The sequence below is a fragment of the Megalobrama amblycephala genome, linkage group LG9, assembly GCF_018812025.1.
Source record: "Megalobrama amblycephala isolate DHTTF-2021 linkage group LG9, ASM1881202v1, whole genome shotgun sequence".
NCBI lineage: Eukaryota > Metazoa > Chordata > Actinopteri > Cypriniformes > Xenocyprididae > Megalobrama > Megalobrama amblycephala.
In genome coordinates, this window is record NC_063052.1 from 42,063,473 (window position 1) to 42,073,139 (window position 9,667).

Below are 9,667 nucleotides of genomic sequence, written 5' to 3' on the forward strand. Positions count from 1 at the left end.
AGAAAATAGAAAAATTGCATGAATTTACTTCAGAACAACCAAATCAAGCGCAGGTTTTTGTGTGTGTGTGTGTGTGCGTGTGTGCGCGTGTGCGTGTGCGTGTGTGTGTGTGTGCGCGTGTGCGCGTGTGCGTGTGCGTGTGCGCGTGCGCGTGTGCGTGTGTGTGTGCGTGTGTGTGTGTGTGTGTGTGTGCGTGTGCGTGTGCGCGTGTGCGTGTGCGTGTGTGTGTGCGTGTGCGTGTGCGTGTGTGTGTGTGTGTGCGCGTGTGCGCGTGTGTGCGTGTGCGTGTGCGCGTGTGTGTGCGTGTGTGTGTGTGTGTGTGTGTGCGTGTGTGTGTGTGTGTGTGACAAAAAAAATGGACAAAATGTTATGTGTCAACAAACACAGACTCGCACAGAATGGTGAGCTTACAGTAACACACTTTATTAACAGCCTGAAGTGCCCAAGATGAGTAACTGTAATGAATAACAGTGCAGATGAAGATTACGGGTTTCTATAGAGTGGTGCTGATGAGAGAGGAGATGGCTGACGGATGGTGGTGGTTAGGAGATGGAGATGGAGGCCGTTGAGAAAGTGGAGCCTGGAGTACATTATTCCTCTGAGATGAAGGGAAACTCCATGTGGGGTCATGATACTGCCCCAAACATCATACCAGGGTTAAATGTTTACAACAGATTCTTATTTTGGAACAAATATATTCTACTTTATGACCACATAACTAATTTCAAAAAAATTTCTTCCTAATTTATTTTCAATTTCTCTGATTTCCATAAGAAAAAGATGCAAAGAATAGTTTAGAATAATGCTAGCGAGTCTCTTTTTTAAAAACTTGCTAGATGCATCTTCCACTTTTTTTGCCCACCAGAGAAAGAAAACTTCTTCCAGGTAGCTGCAGATTTCTTCATATATATTTTCATAATCATCAATTAAAAGTTTAGAAATTTTTGTAGTAAAGTTGTTAAACATTTCTAAACCATGTTCATGAAAACCATCAAAAGTATAGCTTAATTTTGGATGTTTTTTGAATAAATCTTGCTCAATGTCATTAAGATGTTTTATTGTTTCAGAATTTGATATTTTTGAATAAAATTGCTTAAGTTTGCGTTTTGGTCTGTGTCCAGTATCTTCCATTGAAAACTTTTGATTTTTGTACTTTTGTTTCTGAATGATTTGTTTGTAAATCAGGATTAATAATTACTTAACTTCACTATCATTATTATCATCATATTTTGGATCATCATCTTTAGTAGGATAAGAAGACAAGGCTTTCTCATGTGAGCCAAAGGCTTTATGATAACCAATAATTGTGTTTATGCCATGCTTCTCATTTAACATATTTGCTATAACAAAAGCCACGATCATGCAGGGCACACGATTATTGCACCTTGTTAAACATGGGCTATTTGTAGAGAAGATATAAATTTCTGAATAATCACAATTACTTTCATAATAAATTTCTAGTAGTAGTTTAAATATTTTATCTTCAGTATGTTCTCCTTTTGAGAGATAATGAACTTTAATTCTACTCTTGTCAAATGATCCATCTTTTTTTCTAAAAGCTACAAATGCAAGCTGTTTCTTTGCTTTAATAGAATCTTTAGCTTTTTTATCAAGATAATTAAACAATATATTGAAAGTTTCATTATGGTTTTTTTTAGGATAAATATATTTAAAATTCTTCATATCAAGTTTATTTTTACATAAGTATATCAAGGATTTTTCCCTGTTACATAAGTCTCTATAAATTATATCTGAGCCAATCTTTTTTATGATAAAATCTTCATCATCCATCTTCTCATCCCATTTAATTCTGTAGAAATAAATCTAAAAAAAAAAAAATAAAAAGATACACAGTATAATAAACAGCAGAATGTTTATGTAAATGATACACATAATCATGCTCTTAACAAATACTCTAGTAGCCTAATACTTTAATATATACTTAATTATAAACCAGTGTCTCTTGGGTCCGTGTCTACACCAAACACGTGTGGCGTGATGCGACACGACAAAAGACAGTAGAACCCATTTATAATCAGTGACATTTTTTACACTGGATGTGGCATGGTGTGATGCAAAATGACAATGTATATGAGGCCCATTTACACTAGTGCGTTTTCGGTTTAAAACGCAGACGTTTTGCTATGGTTACACCAGTCGTTTACACTACACCGGTTGCATTTCAGTATAAATGGAACAAAACAGAGACTTTTAAAACAATGGTGTGGCTGCCCACATTTGCTCTGCTCTTGACGACCGTGTAAACAATAACATGAACTGAACTGCAATCTTTGCTGGCTTTGTTGTAATTTATAGCAGCCATTGTGCAGTTAAACTGCATTTGTTTTATACTGCATATACTTACATTGAATTTTTTTTTTCTTGTGTTATTTTTTTGTCAGAAAACATTTTGAATAATACACCCGTGTTTTTAAGATGCGGTAAATGACAGATGCTTTAGTTAACACAACCCCTCGTTATATGTCGGACTAACTTCTTGATATTCTTGAATACTCGATGCGTTTTGCTCTTATTGGTCCTTTCTATTCATTGTCAGCTGTTTTCGTTTATTCAGTGAATGTTTGTCTTGTTTAATGTGCACTGATCAAAATAAAAGACAGCACATTACAAATAGAAACCTTTCTTTTCTGTAGGATTTAGTATCATATTTGGATATTGGAATAATAAATTAAGTATTTTAAATTTTTTAGGGTTTCTTAATTTTAGACTAGTTTTCATTAAATCTGTATAAACGTCTTGACTTCAGGTTATTCGTAGTATGTAGATATAGCCTACTTGAAATTGCAAATAAAAAAAAATTATATTTTAGTCATATTAAATAGTTTAATGCGATTCACTTGTAGTTGTCAGCTTGTATAAGCACACATTATGCAATTCAATATTAATCATGAATTTAAAAAAATGCTTTTGAGCAGGTGTAGTGAAATCTTTGATATATGACCCCTAACCCCCCCAATCACGTGTCTAGTCTAGTCCTGTACTCAAATTACATTTCCAAGGTTGGCAGGTCTTTTTTCATTTCAATAAAAAACTTAAGATTGTTTAAATAAATAAATAACACTGATTTAAATACTTTATAACACTTACAAAATATGTCTATATGTGAACTTACCCATCAGATAAAATTGTTTGGTATTTTGGAAATTCAGGCGTCTCTTTATGTGTTCTGGAAATATTAAAAGAAGGAGTTCATAAAATAAAGAAAACATGCCATTTTTTGTTACATGTTAATTAGTTTTTGCTCATCTCTATGGAGAGATTTACATTTTCATTTTTAGGGTTAGTCATTGACTCTCTTTTGATTATAATGTTTTTAATCATATTATTATCTTCACACAAGAGCATCATGTTTCAGTTTTAATCTAAATTAGAAAAGTAAATTAGAAAGAAAATAAAAGATAATAGTTTTAAGAATTTATAATGTCCTATCAGATACAGTAATTCAATACATTAGATTTGATTTTTTTTTTACATTATTTCTAAACATCCATGGACACTCACCATCCCTATTTATCACCTTGATAAATACAATAATCATACAATATATTTTTAAAGTATATATAACTAACTGAATCCTGACACAGACACTGCATTATCTTTCCCCTCAAAAGTGGGTTGCATTAATAAAAGCTCAAGACTGACTGTTTTAAAACATGATAGTAACAGAAATCACGTTATGAAGCAGCATATAAATCAGTGAAAGTTCACATCAGTTTAAATGTACTCACAGGGAAATCTGTTCAGAGCTCGGTGGGGTTAGGTGAGATTTTTCTGGTGAAGAACTCTATAATACAAACAAGAGAAATTAGCAGAGAATCATAAGCACTGTAATCCACAATAACTCAATCAGAGCACAATAACTTACCATATTTTTTTTTTTAGTAGTTCCCGGGGCAGGAGCCACCAAGACACTACTTTCTCTTTGATGAAGAGGCTCTGTATGCCGGCCTACAGTCTCGTCTCTCCACCAATGGACCTGTCTGTCAGATGAACTCCTGCCCCAGGACCTTTTTTTATTTTTATAAAATCTGCTTTTTTTAAAAAGCGGCTTTGGGGGATCATGTAAAATGAGAAGCTGGTAAACGGTTTCTCATTTATAGTTTGATTAGGCCCAACCCTTTACAATCACGCCACGAAACAATGCTGTTCATCTCGATTAACACGTGCCTTCAGGTACTGAACGATGCCAAGAACAAAAAAGAACAGATCCACATAAACAAGAGTCTGATTTCACAACCCAGATCAGCTTCTGCTGCATTCAGAGTCACTCCACCAGTTCACTTTCTTCTCAACGCAAACCCGTGACATTTCCCCACCTAACAAGAATATGTTCTAAGAATGTTTTGCTAATGTTCCCCTTAAATTATGAAAACTTTACTTCTGAATGTTTCCCTCAGGTTATGTTAAGGGAATGTTTTCTCTATTGTATCATTCCTCAAACATTATGGGAACGTTACTTTTGTATGTTCTCTGAATGTTCTCAAACAATTAGTAACATTTAAAAAACATTAGATGAATGTCCAACTAAAATGTGTCAGATTCAATGAACGATGTATAAATGTTTCTGTGCTTACGTTTTGAGAACTTTGAAAGAACATTATATTAACTTTACTGGAAGAACGTTTGTTCATAACTATGCAAGAACCTTGATAGAACATTAGCTAATGTTTCCTCTTATCTGGTTCCAAATTAAAACAGTTCATAACATCTATTAAAATCATTAAATCTCATCTTACATGCCAATAAATGAATAGTTTCAGGCCTCCTCAAAGGCCACAGATTTCTGTTTCTGATTCCAATAAATTGAATTTTACACACGACACTCCAACACCAACTCTGATGTCAAAGAAAAATAGTTCAACAAGGTCTAATTTGTTAAAGTGATCGGCAAATGATTTGCATTATATCCATGGGTTTCATGTGACGTCACTGTATTCTATCGCCGCCATATTTGTGTCCGGTCACAGCTGCGTGCTCTGTTTAAGTCTATGGTGACAGCAGCTACAACTACAGAGGAAGGCCAACGAAAAGCTCTCAGAAGGTTCACAACAAATTTACAATATGTCTGGGATATGTGGTGCTGTTAGCCGTTTCAACAGTCGTCAGAACTGCAAATTTATTTGATCCCAAAGGAGTTTGATCGGCGGAATTATTGGCTTCATTCAGAAAGGACCACACCACTGGCAGCCAAACAGCAATGCACAACATTAATAACTGCTGGGACTGTCATTTACATAACATTATAATTGTATACAATATTGTATTAAAATATTGTGAATTCTAGTTGCTGTGTTTCGGCGTATTATTACAGGATGAACAAATTCACGACGCGAGCTGACTACATTACTTAGTTCATATATGCGTGCATGATTTTGTGCAAATATAAGTTGTAATTGTATGTCTATCTTGTATAAATATATATGAATTACCCTATATAGGATGTGTTCCGTTGAGTTAATTAACTTAAAGCGTTTCATTTTACGGATGTTCATTCAGCGCCTGCAGCTCAAATAATACTATCAAAATGAGATGATTTGAGAAAAAATCTGTTATTGTTCGTGATCCTTATTAATCAAACCACGTGTTGCTGAATATAATACGAGAACAATATAAGAGCTAGTTATTAAAAATAATGCATCATTTTTAAAAAAAAAAAATATGAAAGTTTTAATATTACTGTAAACATTTTAATGACTTAATCATTGCTGTTTGAGCTGCGCACGCTGAAGCTGAAGAGAATAAAAACCCGTAAACAAAGTTAATTAACTCAACGGAACACATCCTATATAAAATAATCCAGATATTAATACAAAATAAAAATAATATTACAACTTATATTTGCACAAAATCATGCACGCATGTACTTGAACTAAGTAATGTAGTCAGCTCGTGTCGTTAATTTGTTCATCCTGTAATAACACGCCGAAACACAGCAACTAGAGTTCACAATATTTTAATACAATATTGTATACAATTATAATGTTATGTAAATGACAGTCCCAGCAGTTATTAATGTTGTGCATTGCTGTTTGGCTGCCAGTGGTGTGGTCCTTTCTGAATGAAGCCAATAATTCTGCCGATCAAACTCCTTTGGGATCAAATAAATTTGTAGTTCTGACGACTGTTGAAACGGCTAACAGCACCACATATCCCAGACATATTGTAAATTTGTTGTGAACCTTCCGAGAGCGTTTCGTTGGCCTTCCTCTGGTAGTTGTAGCTGCTGTCACCATAGACTTAAACAGAGCGCGCAGCTCTGACCGGACACAAATATGGCGGCGGGCATAGCGGAAGTGACGTCTTTGAAACCCATGGATATAGCATAATCTATAAAATGTATTTAAAAAATATAAAACTGTCCTAGTTGAGAATCACAATGGATGAAAAGACACAAATACGATCATGTTGTAGATCAAATCTGAGGATGATAAATGAGATTGACGTTTATCCATTTGAACACATTAGTTTCATGAGTTCATCCACCCATTTTCACAAATCCAAATATTCAAACTAAATTCATTAATCCTCTGACTCTTCTGGCAAAATCAAACAATGCTTTCAGATCACACACACATCACAGAAAATATAGAGAACAGCATATTGGATACATATATACACCGATCAGGCAAAACATTATGACCACCTTCCTAATATTGTGTTGGTCCTCCTTTTGCTGCCAAAACAGCCCATGACCCTGTCTCCGGTTCACCACTGTTCCTTCCTTGGAGCACTTTTGATAGATACTGACCACTGCAGACCGGGAACACCCCACAAGAGCTGCAGTTTTGGAGATGCCCATTTCTCCTGCTTCTAACATCAAATTTGCCCAAATATGCCCATTTCTCCTGCTTCTAACATCAAATTTGAGGACAAAATGTTCACTTGCTGCCTAATATATCCACCCACTAACAGATGAAGAGATGAAGAGATGATCAGAGTTATTCACTTCAGCTGTCAGTGCTCATGTTATGACTGATCGGTGTATATCATAATCAAGATAAATCAGAAAATAAAAGATGATTCGGAAGAATTCAGGTTTAAGAATTTGTATCATCTTATCAGATACAGTCAGTCCCTTTGATTTTATTTATTACTATTTCTAAACATCCATGGACACTCACTGTCCCTATCTTTTACATTTATAAATACGTATACAGCTGTAAAAATGACATGAATGAGGTCATCTACACTCATTGCTTTTCAAACATTATAGTGACAGGAAGCACATGACGCAGCATCTCAACCGGTGATCCTGAACGTACTTACAGAGGATTTTAATCAAAGCTCTGAAGATCTATGAGTCTTCTGTCAAAGAAAAGGAGGAATCAGAAATTAGCAGAAGTATGCTGTTTAAACATCAATCACTGTAATCCACACTAACTCAATCAGAGCAGGAAAACACATCATGGTTTAGTTCAGCAGTTCCTGGAGCAGGAGACTCTACACTGTAAAAAAAGTCAGTAAAATATACAGCAAAACACCGTCAAATTCCAACGGTAATGGAGCGTAAAACCAAAAACTTCCTTTTACTGTATTAAATAGATTGAATAACCGTTAATTGTGAGACTGGATAAAACTTTGTTTTTTACTGTAATAAAATGTTTAAATTATAAATATTTTCTGTGAAAACAAATAAATATGCATACATTTTACAATTAAATATTGTAATGTTGAAAAAGTCTAAAAACCTTAGATTTTATGGTATTATTTGAGTAAAACTACATCTTTTGGGGTTGTGCACATTGGAATTCACAGTATAAATCTGTAGATTTTTAAGCAAACAAAAACATTCATTTTTACAGAAGCAAGATGTTAAAAAATCCCACTAAACACTGGACGTCGGATAGACGTGCAGATCATGTCTATATTAGGTCCGTCGGTCCATGACCATTTCTGAACATCTATTCGACGTCCAAACTACACAGTTAAAAAAAACTGTCAAATTTACGGTAAAATACCGGCAGCTGTGGTTGCCAGGAATATACCGTGAAAAAAATGTGGAATCTGTAAAAGACAATACGGTATACTGGTTTTGTAACCCTAAATTTTACAGTAGACAACGTATTTTTTTTACCAAAATCATGGTAGAAAAAAACAAATATATTTGTCAATTATACAGGTCCACTATTTGGACGTCCAACCATGACCCAACTTGGACGTCATCTTGACGTTCAACATTTGACCTTTGAACGGGGTAATTTTTTTGGACGTCATTTGGACGTCAATAACAGATGCAGGAAATTGACATGATTAATATGTAATATTTGTTTTATAGGGCCTATCAACATGATTAATACATGAAGAGCTCAGATGCAAAAGCCTCTAAGTGCCATCTGAAATTTTCTTCTAGAATTATCATTTTTATCAAGCTTGTATATTTAAGTTCAATAATTTCACTTAAATGGCAATGCAAATTACCTATTAATTGTCATTTAAGTTAAAGTACTTAACTATACCACAGCAAAATCCCCAGTGTTAAATTAACACCCAAAGTGAACATATGAGTCCATCTTACCGGGTGTTAAAAAGTAACACTGAAGCAGTGTTAAAGTTAATGAGATAATTGATTGATGATTGAGTGATGATTGACAATTAGTGGAGACACCTGATGATAATAAGCAGAATCACTGAAGAAACAACAAGAGAAAAAGAGAGAGACACAACAACTACAACTGACTTCCAGCCATTAAACATTATTACACTTATTATTAACCAGTTTGATTTGATTTCTGACATACATCAGCAAAAGTTCTTACTGAGAATGAACAGATGTTTAGATGTTAAAGTTTTAATTAAAGTTTAGTTTGAAGTCACCATGATGGTGAAAAGCATTTCCTTTAGTTGGGCTCTTGACTCTCTTTATTAACATTAATTTATCTCTGGCTGCTCCAACTTTGTGTTTGTAAAGCACATTTGTTATGGCCAGAGAAACTATGACCTGAGCTGTGTTTCCCAAAAGTGCTGTGAGCCAAAGATGATCAATTTAGGTTTACAATGCTTTGGGAATCACAGTCATAATGGTTTTGATTTGATTATGACATTTTATTTGTGAAATATTTGTGAAATCGTCCAGTATTGATGGTCATATAGATGTTATATTATTTCTTTCTAGTAAATCTGTTACCACTTGAGATCCAGCAGAGCTTTTATAATCTGAAGGGTTCTTTTGAAACACACACAGACATCAAGAATCAGCATATGACCCTCAACAATGGTGACAATCAAACAAAGTGCTTCATGTTGCAGTGCATGATGGGAGCCACCAATCAAAACTCATCCATGGCTCCCATCATGCATTGCTGCATGAATAAATTATGCAGCTGAATTGTCCTGTAATTTTCGTAGATTGTTCATGTTTGCTTTATTTCTCTGTTGTTTTGTTGTGACAGTAGCTTGTTTTGTGATGTTCAGAGTTGATCTGTTTGTCAGTATTTTGTATTTATTTATCATCACCGTTATTGAGAATCATATGCTGACTCTTGATGTCTGTGTGTGTGTGTGTGTGTTTTTTTTCTTGAGTCTTCAGATTATAAAAGCTGGATTTCAAGTGGTAGCAGATTTTCTAGAAAGAAATAATATAACATCTATATGACTGACAATACTGGATGTCACCAATGAATCTGACCATTTCACAAAGAGAATGTCA

General features: G+C 34.4%; 1 long non-coding RNA gene across 1 annotated transcript; it reads right to left on the bottom strand.

The window, feature by feature from the left end:
• Positions 1-1,997: 1,997 nt before the first annotated feature.
• LOC125274626 lies at positions 1,998-4,214 on the bottom strand. Its single transcript, XR_007186300.1, has 3 exons — positions 3,887-4,214; positions 3,750-3,805; positions 1,998-3,187 (listed from the first exon to the last, which is right to left on the bottom strand). It is a non-coding gene; the product is annotated as an uncharacterized LOC125274626 (long non-coding RNA).
• Positions 4,215-9,667: the final 5,453 nt, after the last annotated feature.